Source organism: Bos grunniens, chromosome 28 (genome assembly GCF_055505025.1).
Source record: "Bos grunniens cultivar Pamir isolate PY7600 chromosome 28, Bosgru_T2T1.0, whole genome shotgun sequence".
Lineage (NCBI taxonomy): Eukaryota > Metazoa > Chordata > Mammalia > Artiodactyla > Bovidae > Bos > Bos grunniens.
Window position 1 is genome coordinate 7,706,335 of NC_141192.1, and position 24,195 is coordinate 7,730,529.

Genomic DNA, 24,195 nt, shown 5'->3' on the forward strand with positions numbered 1-24,195 from the left:
GAAACTGGAGCCTATTATACAGAGTGAAGTAAGTCAGAAAGAAAAACACCAATACAGTATATTAATGCATATATATGGAGTTTAGAAAGATGGTAACGATGACCCTATATGTAAGACAGCAAAAGAGACACAGACGTAAAGAACAAGCTTTTGAACTCTGTGGGAGAAGGTAAGGGTGGGATGATTTGGGAGAGTAGCATTGAAACATGTATATTACCATATATGAAATAGATAGCCAGTCCAGGTTCGATGCATGAGACAGGGTGCTAGGGGCTGGTGCACTGGGATGACCCTGAGGGATGGGATGGGGAGGGAGATGGGAGGCAGGTTCAGGATGGGGAACACATATATACCCATGGCTGATTCATGTAAATCTATGGCAAAACCCAGTACAATATTGTAAAGTAATTAGCCTCCAATTAAAATAAGTAAATTAATTAAATAAAAAATAAATTAACAATAACTGACTTCAAAGACATATTAGAACAGCTGAGTTTTTTTACATATTAATATTAGAAAGTTGCAAAATGCATTGGTGCTGCTTGCTTTTTAAATATAAATCTGATATTGTTAAAATATTTCAGTAATTATGTTTTGTGCTTAAATTCTTGAAGAGCTATGAAAATGCATTTGGTTCATTATTGATCATTTCCTTACGACTCTGTGCCTATTTACTGATATTTTAGTATCTGTGTATAATAATAATAAAGATGTGCTGAACATTAAAAAAAATCCACCTGCAATGCAGGAGACACCAGAGACACAGGCTCTATCCCTGGGCTGGGAAGATCCCCTGGAGGAGGGAACGGCAACTCACTCCATTATTCTTGCCTGGAGAATGTCATGGACAGAGGAGCCTGGTCAGTTACAGTCCGTAGCTTTGCACAGAGTGGGACACAACAGAAGTGACTTAGCATGCATGCACAAAGGCAAGTGTGATGTCAGGTAAACACATTTTTTATATGTTAAAATAATTTCTCCATATTGTCTACAATTGCTTCTCCAAGAGGTGATGAACACAATTGCTTGCTTCTCCAAGTGTGTTGAGGGAAAGCTTTTATTTAGACCTGATCTAAATAAGAAAGAGAATCAACTTGCCTACTGCCATTTAAACATTCACTGACACACTAGGAAAAAAAAAAAGATAGAGAGAGAGAGAAAAAATTAAAATTTGCAGTAAAGTCTCCAGGTATAAATGGTCCATTTTTCTTATCTTCTGTTGATTTATTTTCCCAAGTTTTCTTTGGGTTGAGACTCTGACTACAGACATAAATTTTTCAGAGAAAATGGATAGATGAACGTGTCATAGTAACCAATCAAAATGGAAGGCTCTGCATGTGCATGAACATGTAGGTGTAAGTAGGCTGATCCTTTGAAATAGACCTTGAGAGACATTGTGATAGACTCTAAAGAACGTGATGATTGATAAGATGTGGGTGGGAGTGGAAAATTTGAAAATGATGCCTGGACATCTTGTTTGGACATCTTGGTGGATAGTTATATCTTTCAATGAAATAAAAAAATACAGAAGTGGGAGCAGGTCTGAGAGTGCAAAATAATGAGTACCCCTTGCACAAGCTGGGTTGAAAGTGTCTGTGGGCTATCAAGGTGACGTCCAGTAGGCAGTTGGATATATGTTCTAGTGCTGAAGAGAGAGGTGTGGGCTGGAAAAGAGATTTGGAAGTCATCAACAGCATGTCAAGCGCTTGTCAAGTGGAAACTCAAGTGAAAGCCCCAAGATTCATTTTATACTCAACAGACCAAATAAAATACCAGGAAATTCTTTGTGCAAATGGTGCATTTCTCTCTGAGAAATAGCATTCCTATAGCAGAAAACTTTAGTGTTTTAAAACTCCTTGCAGTCCCCTTGTGAAGTACAGTTTTTGATAAGTGATCACGCTACCTCTGTCCCTGTGCCATAAAATCGATATTTAACCAGGTAAAGTGAAAATGGAGATAGTAAAAAATATAGTACACAAGATATTAACTTAATAAAACCAGCTTAGGTATTTCATCCTGGACTCTGTAATTATTGACATAACTTTTAAGGAAAGGGAGTTAAGAAAAACATTGGGAAGAAGAAGATTATAAATGTGTATGTGTGGTTTTTTATTGTGGTAATGTACAAATAACAGATAATTTACCATTTTTTTTGAAATGTGCATTCAGGGCATTAACTGTATTAACAGTGTACAACCAACCCCACTATGGGAAGTAACTGCTAAATGGGTACAGAGTTTCCATTTAGCATGAAAAATAAAGTTCTGGAACTAGGTAACAATGAATGTGTTTCAGGCAAAAGTTTGTTTGAAAGAGAAGAGAGCAGGGTAAAGTGGGAGTGAAGAGGCTGAGATCTAATACCGCCTTTCCAAGAATGAGATCTGCCCCTGTGTTTAAGATACCTGTCAAGGCTTAATTTCACAGTCTATAAAGTGAGATAATAGAGTAAAAACTATACGCTTGTGATGCTAAAACCAAATTATGTATGTGTAGGTGTATGTGTCACTTATCCCAAAATGGGGCGTTTAATACATATCAGTGTCCTAAATGATCAGTGTATTAAATGGGACATTTAATACATAACATACAGAAACCACTGGTGTCTGTACCCCAAGCCTAAAGTACAGTTGGTGTGGGTGGGACATTGACTGCCCAGCAGCTGTCCCCTGGAAAGCGACTCCCCTTGGGAGTTCGTCCTCACACCAGTGAAGTGAAAACAGTGGAATAAAAACAAGCAGTGAAACGAGTGGCAAAGATTTCCTGTGCTTTGATGTTGTAAGTGCAAGTTCATTCACAACACAGTGTATATTCAGAAATAGATTTTGAAATGTGATGAAGAATTTTAGAAGGATATAAAAGCCGTCCACAGAATTCAGGAATAAGTTGCTGAGGAGGTGTGTGACTTAATCAGTAAGTGGATAAGGAGATTATGGTTAAAAAGTCAGAAGCAGAATGATGCACCATATTGAAGAATTAGGAGAAAGATAAAGGATAGGGGGTGTGGAAGATAAAAACAGAGAGAGAGTGGGAGGGAGAAGTATTGATTTAGTCAGATTTAGTCGTTCATCATGTCTTCTTTGGAGAAGGCAATGGCACTCCACTCTAGTACTCTCACCTGGAAAATCCCTTGGATAGAGGAGCCTGGTAGGCTGCAGACTATGGGGTCGTGAAGAGTCGGACACAACTGAGTGAATTCCCTTTCGCTTTTCACTTTCATGCATTGGAGAAGGAAATGGCAACCCACTCCAGAGTTCTTGCCTGGAGAATCCCAGGGACGGGGGAGCCTGGTAGGCTGCCATCTATGGGGTCGCACAGAGTCGGACACGACTGAAGTGACTTAGCAGCAGTAGCAGCAGCATGTCCTCTTTTTGTAGTGTTAGTCACTCAGTCGTGTCCGATTCTTTGTGACCCCCATGGAAAGCTGCAAAGTTGTGTTTATCCAAAAGCCAATGAAGCAAGGTATAAGAACTAGGTAATCAGGTGAGTGACTTGATTCATCAATTTCCTGGAGATAGAACTTTAAGAAAGGAGGGTCCTATTGGCCATAACAAGGTCATTAGAACTCTGCTCATCAATGCTTAGAGCTAAGAGTAGATTTTATTTTATTTTTAATTGGAGGATAATTGCTTTACAATGTTATGTTTGTTTCTGCCGTATAACTACACATATCAGTCATAATTATGTGTGTGTGTGTGTGTGTGTGTGTGTGTGTGTGTGTGTATCCTCTCCCTGTTGAGTGGCGCTCCTGTCCCTTCCCCATCTCACCCGTCTAGGTCATCACCGGGCTGGGCTCTCTGTGTTGCACAGTGGTCCCCACTAGCTGTCTGTTTCATTCACGGTGATACACGTATGTCAGTGCTGCTCTCTTGATTCCTCCCACCCTCTCCTTCCCCAACTGTGTCCCCAAGTCCATGCTCTACGATTTTAAATTAAATCAGAAAATCACCTTTTTGACTCATTGCTTACTTACTCATGCATTCACTGGTGTATACATTTATTTGTTTAATCAATAAGTAAAATTGGAAAATCTACTATATAGACTGCAGTACATGGGGTCACAAAGAGTTGAACAAGACTTAGTGACTGAACAACACCAACCATACGCAAGGTCAAAGATATTGCAAAAGTTTTTTTGCTAGATATTGGGTGATAGGAAAACTAGGAACAAGGAAAGACAAAATTTCAGTATGAGAGCAAGGGAGTGACCTAAAATGTAGGAAATTCAAGAACTGGAATCCATTTTCAGAGTACCTGAATGTGAAGAGAGTAGGCTTACATGAGCTTCTCTGAGTGTACTCTTCTCACCCAAGTAGAACTCACTTTTTACAAAAGCATCGGTTATAAAGCCTGGTTATAAATTATTTCAAACTTAAACCATATTTCCTCAAAAACACAATACCATGCATGGTACATAATTCTAATGTTTTTTTTTTTTCCATAAATACCTCATTAATCCCCAATGTGGCAGGGAATGAAACTACCAGCATGTTACAGGTATGCAATGAATCTTCCCATGATATCCTGAGGGCTCTGATTCAGAAATACAGCTTTAATTGGATTATACTGTAGTTGTATTTAACTGTGGAAATTCAACTAAACAACACGGGGGGGAAGTTAGAGTGGGGCAAAAAAGAAAAAGAAACATTTTAAATAGTAAATGTTGCCATGGGACATTTTACTCAAAGAGGTGCTATCCAAAGTGCATGTGAGGTGGCGACTTAAGCTGCGGCGGCTTCAGTGTGTCTCATCCCCATGCGCCTCCCTTTCATAATATGAAGGTTACTCACTTCTGAAAGTCATACCTGAGTTAAAGATATGCAGTAGGCTTTGTGAGTTGGGAAAGCTCTGTTTACAGAAGACAGAAATTGTTGCATCTCCTGGGAACTTCTTGCATCTTTCTTTTTATTGGAACATACTTGCTTCACAATGTTGTTCGTTTTCTGCTGTACAGCAAGGTGAATCCGCTCTATGTATACATGCGTTCCTTCCCTCTTGAGCCTCCCTCGCACTCCCCGCATCCTAACCCTCCCGGTTATCACAGAGTACCAAGCTGAGCTCTCTGCACTCTACAGCAACTTCCCACCACCCATTTTACACAAGATGGGGTTTATATGTTGAAGCTACTCTCTCAATTTGTCCCACCCTCCCCTGGCCCACTGCACCACCCACCCTGGCCACGTGTCCATAGGACCATTGTCTATTCTGCATCTCTATTCCCACCCTGCAATTATGTTTATCAGTGCCATTTTTCTAGATTCTACATATGTGCGTTAATATATGATCTTTATTTTTCTCTTTTTGACTTAACTCCACTCTGTGTGACAGATTCTAGGTTTATCTTGCCTCTTGAAGATTCATCTCTTGCATGTTATTGGCCTCCTCTCCAACTATAGTGGGTTTTCTAATAAGAAAATCTATTTCTCCCTGAAAACTCCCACTTCCCTCTTTGATGACTCAAATTTCCTGACTCTTGTATCTGGATTCTTAGTCCAGCCAAAATTCTGTGGCAGTTCTCTGAGTGGTTCCGTGTGTTCTCTCCTTTTCACTGACAGAAGCCGGGGTAGTATTGTTCAGCGTTTTCCTATGTGTCCAAGCTGGTATTATCTCAAATGCTAGAGGCTTGGCATTAACACTACATCGTGAGTTTAACAGCTATCTGAGGAGCACGGGAAGTTTTTAACTCATAGTAGGTTGCATCCTTTCTGCAAGTAAATTTATTTTTCCACGAGAGTCAACTGTCTTAGTGGCAGGGTCCACTTGTAAAGGCCTCTGTATCAAAAAGCAGACTTCAGCTCAATCACTGAATCTGTTTGCTTAGCAGTTCAGTTCAATTCAGTCGCTCAGTAGTGTCCGACTCTTTGCGACCCCATGAATCGCAGCACGCCAGGCCTTCCTGTCCATCACCAACTCCCGTTGTTCACTCAAACTCATGTCCATCGAGTCGGTGATGCCATCCAGCCATCTCATCTTCTGTCGTCCCCTTTTCCTCCTGCCCCCAATCCCTCCCAGCATCAGAGTCTTTTCCAGTGAGTCAACTCTTTGCATGAGGTGGCCAAAGTACTGGAGCTTCAGCTTTAGCACCATTTCTTCCAAAGAACACCCAGGACTGATCTCCTTTAGAATGGACTAGTTGGATCTCCTTGCAGTCCCTGGGACTCTCAAGAGTCTTCTCCAAGACCACAGTTCAAAAGCGTCAATTTTTCGGCGCTCAGCTTTCTTCACAGTCCAACTCTCACATGCATACATGACCACTGGAAAAACCATAGCCTTGACTAGATGGACCTTTGTTGGCAAAGTAATGTCTCTGCTTTTGAATATGCTATCTAAGTTAGTAATAACTTTCCTTCCAAGGAATAAGCGTCTTTTAATTTCATGGCTGCAATCACCATCTGCAGTGATTATAATGGCAGCAAAAATATACAGATTAGAAATGAAAGTACAGCCACTGCAAATGATGGTGGGAGAATGGGCTTTGTTTTGGATAAGATGCTATAGAAAAAGCTTTGACCTCTGGTGGAAGAGAAACAGTACCCATCAAAATCAATAGGCCTGGCATGTAGGATGTGGTCAGTAGATTCTGTGTTGAAGGACCACAGGCCAGCGTGAAGTGGGAAATCCTAAGGGTAAAGAAGTCTACATGTTTCTTGATGTTGATTACTATATTTATTTTAATTTAAGTTAACATCTATCCTAGTGTTATTATTTTATAAAAAGCAAAGGAAGATAAAGTGTAGTCAACTTCCAACACACTGTTCTCTGATGTAGAGATTTTATTTTAAATGTATTAATATTCAGATATATAGAGTTTTAATATATATCATGCTGCTGTGTTCAGTAACTCTTTGAATACACAATATTGTCTGTTTTGATGCTTGCTCGTAGTGTATTATTTCTGAGAACATTTAAAAAGGCAGCTAAACTCTATACATCTCATGCTAGCAATATAAATAACACACAAAGCTGTTGTACGATGGATGGTTATGGCCAAGCCTGCCCATTTCAGGCAGTACAGTCTACCACACAGCTAGCACTGACCTGCTGCCTGGATGGTGCATATTGAAGCACTCTATTGATTCTGAGGTATATCAGAATTCAGGAATTTGTAGTATGTGAAAAATAGCATGAATCTTATTATTTTTGAAATGGCATAGATGAAGGAGAGCATGCTTTCTGTTTTGATGGTGATGGACTTAATAAACGTAAGGGTAGCTCTACTCCAATCAAATGATGTGCAGATACGTGGGACAAGAATTAATTCTGAAGAAATTGATTCTAACATGTTGAAATTTGTCACCATGACAGGAAAATCGTTATTCCAAGGGATTTGCTTTCTGTACCTGGTAACAGATACCAAGCTTGCCATTAGAGGAAAAAAAAAAAAAAAAAACGGAAATGCAGTGAAACCTTGAGTGCCTCGAGGACAAACTGCCTTTTGATGGCTAACGTTCGCCTGGATAGAGCACATTGTGAGAGATGGGTTTTGTCATGCACTATTTCTTCTAAATTTCATAGAAATCAAAAAAGTTAAAAATCATTGTTAGCACATTTTATTGATGAGGAACAGAGGTGCAAAAAGGCAAAATAACTCACTCGGTATTCCATAGCTTGTAAACAGAAGGGTGTAATTCAAAATGCCAAGCTGAAGCATTTCTCATGCAGCTATGCTGTCTCCTGGCAAGTGAACTGGGCCAGTAACTTTCTCTTTATGTGCCAGGTGTTCATAAATTAGGCATTTGTGAGTTGGGAAGTCACTCCACAACTCTGGTTTTCTATCAGAATAAATCAGGATTCTCTACTGGCTTCACTGTGGAACCAATGCAGGTGCAGTGGTATCAATGTTTGAGAGCAAGTGGTGCAAGGCATTTGATTTTTTTTTTTTTTCATATATCCTTTCTCAAAAGTTTTAGTTGATGGGATTTTAAAATTATTTTTTAAATATTAGATTAATACAGTTAATTGTTAAAATGCTAGTCAATATAAAAGTATATAATAGAAAAAACAAAAGAGGTTCTCCGTCTTGTTGCCCACTACTCCAAGGGTTGATGTTGTTCAATCCTAAGTCATGTCTAACTCTTTGCAACCCCATGGACTGCAGCATGCCAGTCTTCCCTGTGCTTCAGTATTTCCCAGAGTTTGTGCAAACTCATGTCCACTGACTAGTGATGCCATCCAACCATCTCATCTTCTGTAGTCCCCTTCTCCTGACCTCAGTCTTTCTCAGCATCCGGTTCTTTTCCAATGTGTCAGCTCTTCGCATCAGGTGACCAAAATATTGGAACTTCAGCTTCAGCATCAGTCCTTCCAATGAATATTCAGTACTGATCTTGTTTAGGATGGACTAGTTTGATCTCCTTGCAGTCCAAGGAACTCTCGAGAGTCTTCTCCAACACCACAGTTTGAAAGCATCAATTCTTCGGTGTTCAGCTTTCTTTATGGTCCAACTCTCACATCTATACGTGACTACTGGAAAAACCATACCTTTGACTATATGAACTTAATTCAGCAAAGTGATGTCTCTGCTTTCTAATATGCTAAGTTTGTCATAGCTTTTCTTCCAAGGAGGCAGCATCTTTTACTTTCATGGAGGCAGTCACTGTCTGCAGTGATTTTGGAGCCGAAGAAAATAAATTCTGTCACTGCTTCCCCTTTTTCCTCATCTATTTGCCATGAAGTGGTGGGACTGGATGCCATGACCTTAATTTTATGGATGTTGAATTTTAAGTTATCTTTTCACTCTCCTCTTTCACCTTCATCAAAAGGCATTTTAGTTCCTCTTCACTTTCTGCCATTAGAGTGGTGTCATCTGTGTATCTGAAGTTATTGATATTTCTCCCAGCAGTCTTGATTCTAGCTTGTGCTTTATCCAGACCAGCAATCAGTGTCAGTACTTGGCTGTGTCTCTTCTATTATGATTTTTAGATTCATATACAAATAAGGTACAAGTTTTATAAAAAAATTATACCAAATTATTCATATTGTTATGAAATATGCCTTTTTACTCACCAATATAATGTCAAAACGGAAACTCAATTTGATCTATTTAAGATTGAGGAGAAATTTAAGGAGATTTAAAGGAGAAATGTATTGGTCCAAAGAAGGGTTGAATGATTGAACTATAGGATCAGAAGGTTGAGTCGGGCCTCAGTATTTCCTGAAACCAAAATTTTGAACACTCTTCTCTAAACTCAGATTCTTGCATATTGTCAGGTGGATTTGCAAAGCAAAACATCTCTACAGGAAGGGAAATGAGGCTACCAATAAGTTCCCATAGTGCTCTTTCTTAGTTGCACTTCAAAAATCTATATGACTCTTTTGATTCAGTTTGGGTTAGGTATCCATCTCTGGATCAATGAGCATATGTATAAGACTGGGGAATTATGACTGTCGTATCTTTGTTCAATTACGGAAGTCTGGGATATTCAACATTAGCCTACAGGACACGGAAATTAAAATATGCCAATTTCCAGCTTAAACTGTGTGGTTGGGAGCAGGAACTGGGTTTTAATAATGGTCTCTTTACATCTCTAAACAAATATCACAAGGATAAAGGTTATCTGGATGGACAAAAGGTAAGAATCTATTAAGCAAACTATGACTGTATTATAGATCATTTCCTGTCTCTCTATGGATGGGCATTCATCTTAGCTTATATTTTTCATCATTACAAATATTTTTCATTATTATAAATAATGCTGCTGTGATCATCCTTGCACACATGTCTTTCTGTCCATATAAGCATTTCTGTATAATAGCCTTGTAAAAATGGAGCTGCAAGTTAAAAGTATATGCATGTTTTAATTTCATAGATACTGTAAAATCCCCACCAAAAGGTATTTACACAGCCACCAACAGTGAATCTTTGTGCACCTCACAAATCTCTTAAAAACTATCAGATGCAATAAACTGGAAGGAAACTAAGCACTTTTAAAAGTGGATTATAAATCTGTTACCTCAAGGTAAATGTTGAAATTTCTAGGCTCTCTTTTTATATAATTTCAAGGTATGTATTTTTAAGAGTGAGTTGACAGTGAGTATGAAGCTTAGCATTAAACTTCAGAAAATTCAGGGTTTGTTTTCACCAAGAGAGGAAAAGCAAGTTAATCTCAAGACTGAGAATCTACCTCATCATGGAATATGCTGGCAGAAGAGATGTGTTAGATTACCTAGAGGTTCATGGTACATGAAAGGAAAACATATTTGAAGAAAATTCCACCAGAAAGTATCTGCTGTGTGTGAGTACTGCCAACAGAAGTGGGTTGTTTACTGAGACTGAAAGGCAGAAAACTTACTCTTGGATGTTGACATGAAATCAGGATTGTAGACCTTGGCGTCAGCAACAAATTCACCTTCAGCAACTAGTTGCGCAACTTTTGTGGCAGTAATTTTGCTGCCCCAGAACTGTTCCAGGGCAAAATTTAAGGTAGACCCAAGTGAGGGGGTGTGTGTAAAGGCTGAGAGCTCTCCTATATGCAGGGGTCATCTGATCCCAGCCTTCAGATCTCAAGGAGCCATGAGAGAAGTTATGGAGTGAAACGTACCATAGTCCCTTGTACTTGTCCAGGGAGTGTGAAAACCTGCTTAAGAAATTTCTTTCTCAGTCCCACCAGGAGAGTCACTTTTGATCAAATTGTGAAATATTCATGGATAAATCTGGGTCATAAAGAGGAATTAAAGCCTTATGTGGAACTACTTCCTGACTACAAAGACCCCCAGAGGGCTGAGTTGATGGTGTTAATAGATTATACACAAGAAGAGCTCAAGGACTCACTGATGGGCCAAAAGTCTAAGGTGATGGCCACCCATCTGCTCCTGGACATACAAGCTCAGAATTGGAAGGCTGTGCAATTACTCTGAGGCCCCAGCCTTCTGTTAATCTGACCAACAACAGCATTCCTTTCCCATTGCACATAAGAATAGTCTCTGCCAACCCCAACCAATGGGGTTTCAGCAATAATGCTGGTCCTGCTGTTCCCATCCAATCTATCTCTAATTCTCAGAGTAGCAGTGCAGACAACCAGCAGCTTTAGAATGACCAGGAGCCAGAACACAAAGCTGGCAGCACAATGAACATGCTGGCCACCTCCCTGCTTGTCTTGGAGAAGAAGAAAATAACTTCTATTACCTCCATAGAGAGCAATCTCTCCACTAACAGAAATCAAAACAGGAATTCCTCAAATTTGGAGAGGGCCATCCTCAGACAGAAAGCAAAGAGCAGAGCCAGGCTAAGTTCTGGGGCCTCTTATGGCAGCTTTGGTGCAGCCCAGCCAGGCCTCCCAGTGCAAAGAATGGGGAGGTGCCTCTGGCCCATTGCATCAGCATGTCATGTCCCTGTTGTTGTTCAGTCGCTACATCATGTCTGACTGTTTGCATCCCCATGGACTGCAGCACGCCAGGCTTCCCTGTCCTTCACTATCTACTGGAGCTTGCTCACACTTATGTCCACTGAGTTGGTGATGCCATCCAACCATTTCATCCTCTGCTGCCCTCTTCTCCTCTTGCTCTCAATCTTTCCCAGCATCAGGGTCTTTTCCAAGGTGACTTCCCACCATGGTGGAGCCCCAGACAGGAAATTCCTTCCATACTGAACAGCTGTCACATATATACAACCAGCAGAATGTGCCCTGTGGGAAGAATCCAGCCTTTTCCTCTGGCAACAGACAGGACCTGCAGACTTAGTGGAGACATTCAGCTCTAACTTCCCCTGATGGGCAACAGAGGCAATTATAAAAGAATTTCCAGAGGCAAAGTGATGCTCACTCTCCTTTACTTGGAGTATGAAGATCGCAAGCAGGTAGTCTACTGGGAGATCTAAGGTTCTGGATGCAAACAGCAACCAGTGTGAACTAAAGAAAAAAGGCTTCCTACTTTGTGTGCATAGCTCCTTGGGCCATAGGGACTGCATGCAGTGAAAGGTGAAGGGGTGCAACACGTTTCGATGTTTCTTAATGTGTTTGACCTAAGCGGATAGGCCATTTCCGTGGCCTTCAGAAACATTGCCTCTAAGACCACCATGGAGTTTAAGCTTGTAAAGGCTGCCAGGAGCCACCAGGGAGACAAGACAAGAAGTAGGCTGGCCCTAGCTGCCAGGCCAGCCATTCTGTCCCATGTTTCACCCTGGGTCGCTTCTCCTCTTCTCAAAACTTTCTCTTTCTCTCTCTCTCTCTCTCTCTCTATATATATATATATTCCCCCCGACCAGAGGAAAGAGATTGATCTTTTAAAATAATGAAAAACTATCCAAATGGAAACACAACACTCATATACCTATCTCTCTCTGCTATTAACTCATAATGTCTATTAACATGTCTTTGAGCTGACTAGAATAAACCATTCTTTATAATAATAGATTACATGTTATGTAGTAAATATGTCCACATCATGCCCTCTGGAGCAAAAGGGAAGCATACATATATAAAATCTCTGGGTCAGATGGTTAAAGCTGTAATCACTTAAAATCAAGGATGGCATGAGAAAATGGGAAAGCACTGAGCTACTTCTGCAAAGAAAAATAAATTGCTTTTCTCTGGAATAAATATAAGCCAATAAAGCTCAGCCAAATGACTTCATGAGTATAAATGTTTTCCAGGCAAACTTATAAAGTGCTAAGATGAACACATCTAACCTGTTGCAATAAAGCTGTTCAGTAATAAGAGCCCCTGGATTCCATAGCTTTAGGGTGGATTAAATATTTTATATTCTAAGGAACAATAATCAGTTTGGGAGAGTGAAGGAACTGGCTTTATTTGATATTTGATTTACTTTCCCTGCCATTTCCATGAGTCACCTTTTGGTGTTGACTTTCAGTTCAGCGGCTGTTGTAGCACCAAAATCCTGAATTATGAAGAAAAAGAGTGGTTTCATTTAGGAGAAGTAAATATTCCAGCAGCTGTGAACTCAGGGTTTAAAATCATTCTCACTTGCTGAAAACAAACAGACCCAGCAGAGAGTCAAGTGAGAAGCAAATGACAGAAATACTCGTGCAAGTCCGTCCACTGTGTATGGGGTGAGTGGCTCGTCTGTGGTTTTCCTCTGGTTATTTATTTGTTTCTTCCCTGCTTTCACACCCCCACCCCCACCCAGATGCCCTCAACTGCTGCATCTTCAACTCTACCTCTGCACACCAACGGATTCCTTCGTTCTCTTCATTTAATAAAACTTTGCTCATCTATGAAGCTTCGACATCAGTCCTTCCTGTGAATATTCGGGACTGATTTCCTTTAGGAGTGATCTATAAAGATAAAATATTTAAAATAATTTTTATAGTGTTGTTGTTGTTCACTCACTAAGTCATGTTTGACTCCTTGCAATCCCATGCATTGCAGCACACCAGGCCTCACCAACTCCCAGAGTTTGCCCAAGTTCATGTTCATTGCATCAGTGATGCCAGCCAGCCATCTCATCCTCTGACACCCTCTTTTCCTTCTGCCCTCAATCTTTCCCAGCATCAGGGACTTTTCCAATGAGTCGGCTGTTCACATCAGATGATCAAAATACTGGAGCTTCAGCCTCACCATCAGTCCTTCCAATGAGTATTCAAGGTTGATTTCCCTTAAGATTGACTTGTTTGATCTCCTTGCTGTCCAAGGAGGGTGTTTCAGGAGTCTTCTCCAGCACCACCGTTCTAAGACATCAATTCTTTGGCACTGTGCCTTCTTTATGGTCTAGCTGTCACGACCTTACATGACTACTGAGAAGACCATAGCCTTAACTATAAGGGTGTTTGTTGGCAGAGTAATATCTCTGCTTTTCAACACACTGTTGAGGTTTGTCATAGCTTTCCTGCCAGAAAGCAATCATCTTCTGGTTTCATGGCTGCAGTCACCATCTGCAGTGATTTTAGAGCCCAAGAAGCGGAAATCTCTCACTACTTCCACCTTTTCCCCTTCTATTTGCCATGAAATAATGGGGCTGGATGCCATGATCTTGGTTTTTTAATATTTAGTTTTAAGCTGCCTCTTTCATGTTCCTCCTTTACTTTTATCAAGAGGCTCTTTATAGTAGACTTGCATAAACAAAGTGCTATTTTAGGCTGTTGGAACAAAGGATATAATATAACTAATTGTGGGTGGAATCATCAGAGGATGGGCAGAAATAGGAGTTGCAAATATATAAGGAACCAACTTCTAGGTAAAAAGACCTGGGCTAAAAATCACAGAGTCTCAAAGGTTCTCTGAGATAAGTAATGGCAAATAAATAGGTATGACATAGCATGACACAGGATATGACTTGCTTCAGTGTGATAGGAGATGGTACAGAAAGATACACTGAAATCATATTCTGAAGAATCCCAAGAGCAGAAGAACCGGGTCTTTATTCTGGAGGTAAATCATAACAATGGTGATCAGATAAAGGGTGTGTTCTAGAATGATCACTCCATTTTCAGGATAGAGAATTTGCATTAAAAATCCCAGTTTCTACATTTTTCCACAACATGAAGAAAACATATTTGAGACCACAACTTTAGTTAATACATACCAATTACCAACATGGTTGCTCTTAAGAGGAACACATTTTTTCGTGAAATTACTAGTGAGTACAATTCTCCCCACTGTAAGTAGGCTATGAGAAAATGAGGTCACTTCTTCATATCTTGAAATTGAAGCAAGAAGTAATATGGTGAGTAGGGAGGCTCTGAGTGTCTGGCTCACTTTTGATCTTCAGTGATGGTACTCACCAGTGGACAAAGTTACTGAAGTAAATCCAGTACTCAGTGTAAAATAACTGCTTACTGGAGGCATTACGTACCACCTTAATCCCAGTCTCTTTCTTGGTAAGCTTCCCCTCTCATGGTCCCTGTGTATTTGATACAATGTGGAACCTATTCCAAAACTCTGGTCCTAAGTGACTGGACAAATCATAGGCGTAAGACCTAAAGTTGGTCAAACCCTGAATTGGCCTAGTACTCCTATTTCCTGACTTGGTAAGATTCTCTACCTTGCACACATACCATGATGTGTAGACAAGTATCTCTGGCATCACCAGGTGGTTAATCAGACATGCAAAATCTCAAGCCCTACCCAACATCTCCTGAATCAATCTGCATTTTAACAAGATTCCCAGTTGATCTGTATCCATATTAAATGTTAAGAAACACAACTCTAGACTAGCAGGCCTGACTGTCTTGAGAATTTTTAAGTTAGGAAATATTAAAAATATGGAGTGATTAGTAGACTGGAAATAAACAGACATACAAAGCATAACTGTGTTCATGTTCATGGCCAATTACTTCAACAGAAACCTTGTGACTATTTTGACCATGGAGGTGCCTGTTACTAACCCATGTCTAGACTCTCCCACAAGTTATAGGTGTTCAAATTCCTCCTGCAATGTTTCTGTTCTTAGATTTCCATGAAAGTCACATCTTTCATGGAAGTTAATTTGTAATTAACTTCCCTCTTCTTGGAACCAGTTTGAAATTCTGTTTCCTATAACAAAAGTTGCCAAAATAAAATGCTTCTTGTAATAGCAATCACTGAGGAGTTAATGTGAGGAAATCTCCAACTCAATTTAGTAATTCTAGTAAGAGCAACATTTCTCTTGTGCAAAAAATTGGCAGCAATTCATTTCCTCAGCCAGACCTGGACAGTGAAGGAAAAACAGATCACTGTCATTTAAGACTTGCATTAATCTCCTCAGGCTAACAGGATGACATTCCTTGTACAGAAAAGGATCACTTACTTGACCTAAAAGAAGGAAAGAAACAACATCAAGAGAAAATTGTCCTTCCTTTTCACAGGCAAATTGGTAATTTTTGCTGATGCTTCTCTAGGGAGAACAGGGGGTTTGATGTAGACTTTCCAGTTTTAAATTCAGAAGGTTTAAATTTTTCCCAAGATCTTTACCAAGAGAGACTCTCTCTTTTTTTCCTAGGTAATCTTTTTGAAGTATAGTTGATTTACAGAATTCTGTTATCTTCAGGTGTATGACATAGTGATTCAGTATTTTTTATAGATTATATTCCATTTAAAGTTATTGCAAAAAGTTATACAAGCCAGACAGAGACAAATACTGTACATTATCACTTATATGTGAAATCTGAAAAATAAAGGTCAAATTTATATAGTGAAACAGAAGCAAACTCACTGATACAGAAAACAGGCTAGTGGATACAGCTGGGAGAGAGATGGGAAAGAGGTAAGCTATGAGTATGGAATTAAAAGATATAAACTACCATGAACAGACAAAAAGGGTATATTGTACAACACAGGGAACTGCAGCCATTATTAGGAGCATCTGTGTATTGACATTTCCTCCTTTGTTTTTATAAACTCCTTAAAAGAGAATACTATTCATCGTGAACACTCTGTCCTGCCTCATTGCAAGATATTAGATGTTGAACAAGTTATTTAACTTTCTTGAATCTTCATTTCATTTTTTATAAAAGGAGGACATAGAAACCCAGTCATTTCTCCTATATGATGCTATGTTATAATCAAATCTAATTATATATCTATCTGTCTATCTATCTATATCATCCTTGGATATTTGCCCTCCAGATCTGCAGGTTCCATTATCTACAGATTCAACCAACTGCATACACATGGACCAAATGTATATGTAATTTTCAATGTCAGTTATATAAATGCAAGATATTCTTAAAATATTCTGTGGTGCCTTAATACGTTTTCAAAATGTTTTAACAGTGGAATTTTTGTTCAAAGAAAATATTGTATATTAAGTAAATATAATGTAAGTGCTGGTGATTTGGTTGAATTAGCTGTGTGGTGATGAAGGTGCCTGGTGATTTGAGGAAGTGACTCTTAGAACATAGTAACTGAATGTAGGGTTTCATGAAGAATACTGTGAAAATCAGATTTCTATGCAACTTGAGTCATCATATATTCATCTCAACAACTATTTATAAAGTTCCTGAATTTTGTGTCAGGAATAGGGCAAAAATACAAAGATATCAGTTTAGCTGAGAAAGAGGTAAAAAAAAAAATACATTACATGGTATATGTGGATAATTGATTTTGTAATAGGATTATTGAAGCACAAATCTCTCATCAATTACCTTTACCTAATAGAAGTTATGACCAACCTAGATAGCATATTCAAAAGCAGAGACATTACTTTGCCAACAAAGGTCTGTCTAGTCAAGGCTATGGTTTTTCCAGTGGTCATGTATGCATGTGAGAGTTTGACTGTGAAGAAAGCTGAGCACTGTAGAATTGATGCTTTTGAACTGTGGTGTTGGAGAAGACTCTTGAGAGTCCCTTGGACTGCAAGGAGACCCAACCAGTCCATTCTAAAGGAGATTAGTCCTGGGTGTTCTTTGGAAGGAATGATACTAAAGCTGAAACTCCAATACTTTGGCCACCTCATGTGAAGAGTTGACTCATTGGAAAAGACCCTGATGTTGGGAGGGATTGAGGGGAGGAGGATAAGGGGACAACAGAGGATGAGATGGCTGGATGGCATCTCCGACTCAATGGGCGTGAGTTTGAGTGAACTCCAGGAGTTGGTGATGGACAGGGAGGCCTGGCGTGCTGCAATTCATGGGGTTGCAAAGAGTCGGACACGACTGAGAAACTGAACTGAACTAAATAAAAGTGGAGTAAAATTTTACTTGTTGGATGGCATCCCTGACTCAATGGACATGAGTTTGAGCAAACTCTAGGAGATGGCGAAAGACAAGGAAGCCTGACATGTTGCAGTCCATGGGGTTGCAAAGTTGGATATGATGTAGTGACTGAACAAGAAATGACGTTTGGAAAGAGAAATGAGGTTATATTTGACCCAGACCTTTAAGGATTCATAGGCAATTTTGTGTTAAATAAGTGAGAAAAGAATACTCCAAGCAAGGGGAAAATTAGGTAGATAAAGCCACAATGCTGTAAGTGAGTGGCTTCAAAAACATCACATAGTCTGATTAGACTGGAGTTTAGTTTATGAGAGGCAGTGGTGGAGAAAAGCTTAAAAAGACAGGTTAGGACCAAGTTGTGAAGGGTTTGGTTTTCATGGAGTTCTGTCTTTTTGGCAATAATTATTTAATAAATGGGCTTCCTGAGTGGTGCTAATGATAAAGAACCTGTCAGCCAATGCAGGAGACATAAAAGATGTGGGTTCAATCTCTGGGTTGGGAAGATCCCCTGAGGAGGGCATGGCAATCCAGTCCAGTATTCTTACTCCAAGAATCTATGGACAGAGGACCCTGGCAGGCTACAGTCCATGGGGTTTGCAGAGCTGGACATGATTAGAGCAAACAAAAATAGGTAAAATGTCAGTTTTGGAAAAGTGTTTGTGGCAACAACATCAAAAGAATTTGGTGGATCAACTCTTTTTGCTCCTACGGTCCACAAACCATCGTGTCATTCTATTTCCTATCTTCCAGGAATCTGACCTGCACAGATTGCACTGATGTGCTGCCGTGACCTCTAGTCTGGTAAGGAGCCATCAGTGGGAGGCACCAGCAGGAGACTGGTGGGGTGCAGGGTGGAAGAGAGGTCTGAGGGGCAATTCTTTGCTTTCCAGCTTTCTCCCTTCTGGGTCACCACTGGTGAACTGCATCCTGTAGCAAAGGCCATGGTTCCTGCTGTGTGACTTTCTTCCCAGTTTATTTCTTCCTTTTCTGTCCTTATCATATGTTTATTTATTTATCATTTATTTACATCAGGCTAGACTCAGGCATTTTAATTTTTAAAAATAGGGTTAGAATCTGCTACTATCAAATTTATTTTCAAGTCATATTGTCAGAGTCTTGGCTCTTCAAGCTGACTCTAATGTTCTCTTGACATGTTCCACATTCATTTTTTAAAAAATCATTTTAAATTGCAGGGTAATTGCTTTACAATGTTGTGTGGGTTCCTGCCATATGTCAACACGAATCAGCCATAGATATATGTCTCTTCCCTCGTGAACCTCCCTCCCACCTCCCGTCTCATCTCACCCCTCTAGGTTGTCACAGAGCACCAGGGTGAGCTCCCTGTGTAATACAGCAACTTCCCATCGGCTATCTATTTTCCATATGGTAATTCATATATTTTAAAAGCTACTCTCCATTCATCCACCCTCTCCTTTCTCCATGGTATCCATAAGTCTGTTCTCTATGAGTCTCTGTTTGTACCCTGCAAATAGGTTCAACAGTACCAGTTTTCTAGATTATATATATATATATATATGCATTAATAGATGATATTTGTTTTTCTCTTTCTGACTTACTTCACTAGATATAACAGGCTCTAGGTTCATCCACCTCACTGACTCAACTTTATTCCTTTTAATGACTGAGTAATATTCCTTTGCATATATGTACCACTACATTTTTATCCATTCATCTGTCAGTGGACATCTAGTTTGTTTCCATATCCTAGCTCTTGTAAATAGTGCTGCAGTGGTGAACCCTTGAGTATATGTGTCTTTTCCAGTTATGGTTTTCTTAGGGTATATGCTTAGTAGTAGAATCGCTGTGTCACAATGTTCTTTAAGTATTTTCTTACTTTGTGGCTCAACACAGCATTTGAGATGTTTCTTGCAGTTTTAGTGGCTCAGCCCCAGACAATCCACCATTTTTCCATGGAGGTCTAGTTCCTCCCAATGGTTCAAGTTATGCTGATTGCTCTTTTGATGCTGCTTCTAGGCCTCTCAGTAGACAGACTTACAGAAGGTCTATCAGTTTATGTTGGTAACTCTGCATCTAATCTAATACCATGAAGTTATGGGCTTCGTAGGTGGCTCTGTGGTAAAGGATCTGCCTGCCATTGCAGGAGATGCAGGAGACATGGGTTTGATCCCTGGGCAGGGAAGATCCCCTGGAGGAGGACATAGCAACCCACTCCAGTAGTCTTGCCTGGAAAATGTCAAGGACGGGGAGCCTAGAGGCCTGCAGTCCACAGGCTGCAGTCCAAGAGTCACAAAGAGTTGGACGCCACTGAGCGACTGAGCATGCAAACACTCAGAATTCTAGTCTTCTCATCTCCATATAATCCCTTCCTTCAACCTTTAGAAACCCAAGTGTCCAATTCTAGTATACATGGAAATTAATTTCAGAATTATTAGCTCGTATCACTGAGAAAAGGGAACCTCCTCAGGTTTAGGAAATGACAGTAGGTCTCTGCTCTCATGAGCCCTGGGATATTGCACCATTTCTTTTGTTTTCTCTAAAACTCCATTTCACATCTGCTCACAGGCTCTTTATTAGACACTCTTTAAGTATCTAATTTGACTCTGTCATCTGCTTTCTACTGGGATAATTACTGATAAAGTGTGCTAAAGAATGACTACTTACAAGGGGTTTAAAATATGTAGAAAGAGACAATCTACCCTCACTCTTGTCTGTCTGCAGGCGTTGAGCACTTTGTGTCAGGACCAGTGGATTTATCCAGTGCCTGGTTTAATCATGGACAAAACTATAGTGAGCCATGCAAGAAGAATCTTATATTGTGAGCTGTATGCAGATAGAGATCTAGGGAAAGGCATATACCCTTTTATACACTGTAAAGAATTAAGTACCTGTTTTAGATGAGCTAGTTATTTCCACTGCAATTAAGACCATTCTACTATTTTTGCTTCTTCACCTGTGTCTGATCTGGGGATGGTTCCTCTATAGCTACCTTTCCATTGGCAAGACTCATGAAGAAGCATAGGATATTTCTGCAAAAAGCCATGTCACAAAGACAATAATTAGAAACTGGTACTGGGAAACATGGGATTCCTGAGCCCTACAGCTAACAATTAAAAGTAGTAAATACTTTCTTAAGGAAAAAATTTTTTTATACTGGATTTGTCATAATTTACTTATACTATTTGATTCAGAAACAAACTCTTCTCTAATTTATTCTTTAAAAAAGTTTTGAAAAATGACCAAAGAGAGTTGTGTTAAATCGTTTTCATTTCATCATTACTTTTATTAATTAAATCTTGAAAACATTTAGCATTGATATATTTCCTAAATCTACTTTGGTGAAGCTTTTATAATTATACTTTAGTTCAATAAATAATGGCAGACACTTAAATACAACATATTAAAAGAGAAAAACAAGACGTGAAATGGGAAATTTAACTATTAACTCATATTAAAAATATTAGGAATACATTAGAGTTTGAAAAAGTAATGTTATCATATAAATTAAAGAAAATAAACTGGTCAATTTGGGAGGATGCTAGAGAACTAAATTATTATTTTACAAGCAGATAATTAATGGGCAAGAATGAAACATTTGTCTATTTTTTCTGTTAAAAGTATACCAGCAGGGTTTCACAGGTGGCTCAGTGATAGGGAATCCACCTGTCAGTGCAGGACACACAGGTTCGATCTCTAGTCCAAGAGGATCCCACGTGACGCAGAGCAACTAAGCCCATGAGCCACAAGCACTGAGCCCACAGTCTAGAGCCCTGTAGCCACGGCACTGAGCCCATGTGCCCTAGAGCCTGCGCTCTGCAACAGAAGAAGCCACTGCAATGAGAGTCCTGCACACTGCAGCTAGGAAGTAGCCTGTGCAGCGGCGAAGACCCAGCACAGCTAAAAATAAATCAATAAATAAAATTAAAAAAAAATACATACATACCAGTAGATTAATAAATAGAAATTGAGAAGAAAATTTTATTTATAAAAACATTCATGGAGAAAAAATGATTTAACTGGCTTATCACTATTTTGCCACACTTAATAAATTATTAATAGACCTAAGCTTTATTTTTTAATGGTAGCTGTTATCACAAAAAGAGAGGTAACTAAACATTATATATACCTTGATGGAGGAATACAACACTAGCTATAAATATGAAGTATTTTTACTCTCTCACAAATACCAAAACTGAGTCAGGTTAAACCTCTAGGCCCAAGTATTAGAGGAAACAAATATACAGAGGAGCATATCAAATAACACTTTATATAAACAGTTTACAGTCTCTACAGAATTTTTAAAATTGCTAGACAATTTTCCTTCTGAAGAGATCTATAAATTAAAAGAGATTTAAGAACTCTATTAGACAATTCAAAAATGTACTTTTTGTTGTTTAGATCCTGATTCAAATTAAAAAGTTGTACCTCAGCAAGGTCTCATAATGCCTATGATATTAAAATTTTAATCAATCAACTTATTGAGTTTTCTTACTGATTTTCTATTGTAAGAGTTTTTCAACTAATTCTCTCAAATTTCTAAAATATCCATTCACAGCATCTTCAGTAATGAAAAATTTCCATGATCTTTTTCAGTATGTATACCTTTCTGTTAATGAAGAGAACAACCATTCTTGTTTGTTCTTCATAACTTGCTTTTGGCTTGAGAGATTATGTCATTTATAATTTTTTAAATTTTTAATTTTTTTATTGAGGTATATAGTTTAAGGTATACAACACAATGACTCAGTATTTGTAAATACTTATTGTGGTATAAGTCTAGTTATACCACAATAAGTCTAGTTAACATCTAACACCATACCAAAGGAAATATTTTTTCTTGTGATGAGGACTTTTAATATCTAATCTCTTAGCAGTTGTAATATGCTGCTGCTGCTGCTGCTAAATCACTTCAGTCATGTCCGACTGTGCGACCCCATAGGTGGCAGCCCATCAGGCTCCCCCGTCCTTGAGATTCTCCAGGCAAGAGTACTGGAGTGGGGTGCCATTGCCTTCTCTGTTGTAATATGCAGTACAATATATTAGCTATAATTCTTAATAACATTTCATCTTAAAAATAATACTTGTTATGTTAATTTTAATAGTACCTTTAAAGACATATAGATTATTTTTAATATTTATTTTTTATTGGCTACCCTGGGTCTTAGTTGTAGGATGTGGGATCTTCAATTGTGGCATGCAAACTCTAGTTGTGCTGTATGGGATCTAGTTCTCTGACCAGACATCGAACCTGGGCCCCTTGCAATGGGAGCATGGAGCCTTAGCCATTGGATCACCAGGGAGTCTGCTTTTTCTATTTTTGCAAGAGGTTTATTCTTAGAATGATGACTTTCATGAAATGACTTTTTTCCCCAAATATTATTAATTGATTCAAACACTTTAAGTAATACATGTAAATCCTAAAAATTATCATCAGCATAACAGAAAAAAATACTCAAGTATAATTGGTTACCCAAATAAGAAATAGAATATTATCTTTAAAGCCCACTCAAATGCTGTTTCATCACCTACTAGGTATATTTTTTGTTTTGCATTGTTTTCTGATCACAGATTTTATTTACTTACTAACAGCAATTTAAAAAAATACTGCAAAATATAAAGAATACTTTATATTACTGTAATTACTATTTTCTGGGCTCCAAAATCACTACAGATGGTGACTGCAGCCATGAAATTAAAAGACGCTTACTCCTTGGAAGGAAAGCTATGACCAACCTAGATAGCATATTGAAAAGCAGAGACATTACTTTGCCAACAAAGGTTCGTCTAGTCAAGGCTATGGTTTTTCCTGTGGTCATGTATGGATATGAGAGTTGGACTGTGAAGAAGGCTGAGCACCAAAGAATTGAGGCTTTTGAACTGTGGTGTTGGAGAAGACTCTTGAGAGTCCCTTGGACTGCAACCAGTCCATTCTGAAGGAGATAAGCCCTGGGATTTCTTTGGAAGGAATGATGCTAAAGCTGAAACTCCAGTACTTTGGCCACCTCATGCAAAGAGTTGACTCATTGGAAAAGACTCTGATGCTGGGAGGGACTGGGGGCAAGAGGAGAAGGGGACGACAGAGGATGAGATGGCTGGATGGCATCACTGACTCGATGGACGTGAGTCTCAGTGAACTCCAGGAGTTGGTAATGGACAGGGAGGCCTGGTTGCTGCGATTCATGGGGTCACAAAGAGTTGGACATGACTGAGTGACTGATCTGATCTGATCTGATCTGAATTACTATTTGCAATTATATTTACATTTTTGCAAATAATAATTTGCAATTATTTATAAACTGCAATTTTACCACCTAGCAATGAGCACTCCTTAATCTTTTGTATCGTTCAAGTATACTAACTTTTTAATAGTTCAAAATTCATGTATGTAATGATTCCAGAAAAACATCTACTTCTGCTTCATTGACTGCACTCAAGGCTTTGACTGTGTGGATCATGATAAACTATGGAAAATCCTTAAAAAAGATGGGAACACCAGATCATCCTACCTGTCTCCTGAGGAATCAGTATGTGGGTCAAGAAGCAACAGTTAGAACCTTACATGAAACAACAGATTGGTTCAAAATTGGGAAAGGAGTATGACAAGGCCATATACTGTCATCCTGCTTATTTAA

General features: G+C 39.1%; 1 long non-coding RNA gene across 6 annotated transcripts in view; it reads left to right on the forward strand.

The window, feature by feature from the left end:
* The window catches only part of LOC147342807 (uncharacterized), a 545,729-nt gene that overhangs the window by 188,336 nt on the left and 333,198 nt on the right, over positions 1-24,195 (forward strand). For all 6 annotated transcript variants that reach the window (XR_015157194.1, XR_015157195.1, XR_015157181.1 and 3 more), the window contains exon 4: positions 18,335-18,385. This is a non-coding gene — a long non-coding RNA (uncharacterized LOC147342807). The remainder of the gene's footprint in view (positions 1-18,334; positions 18,386-24,195) is intronic.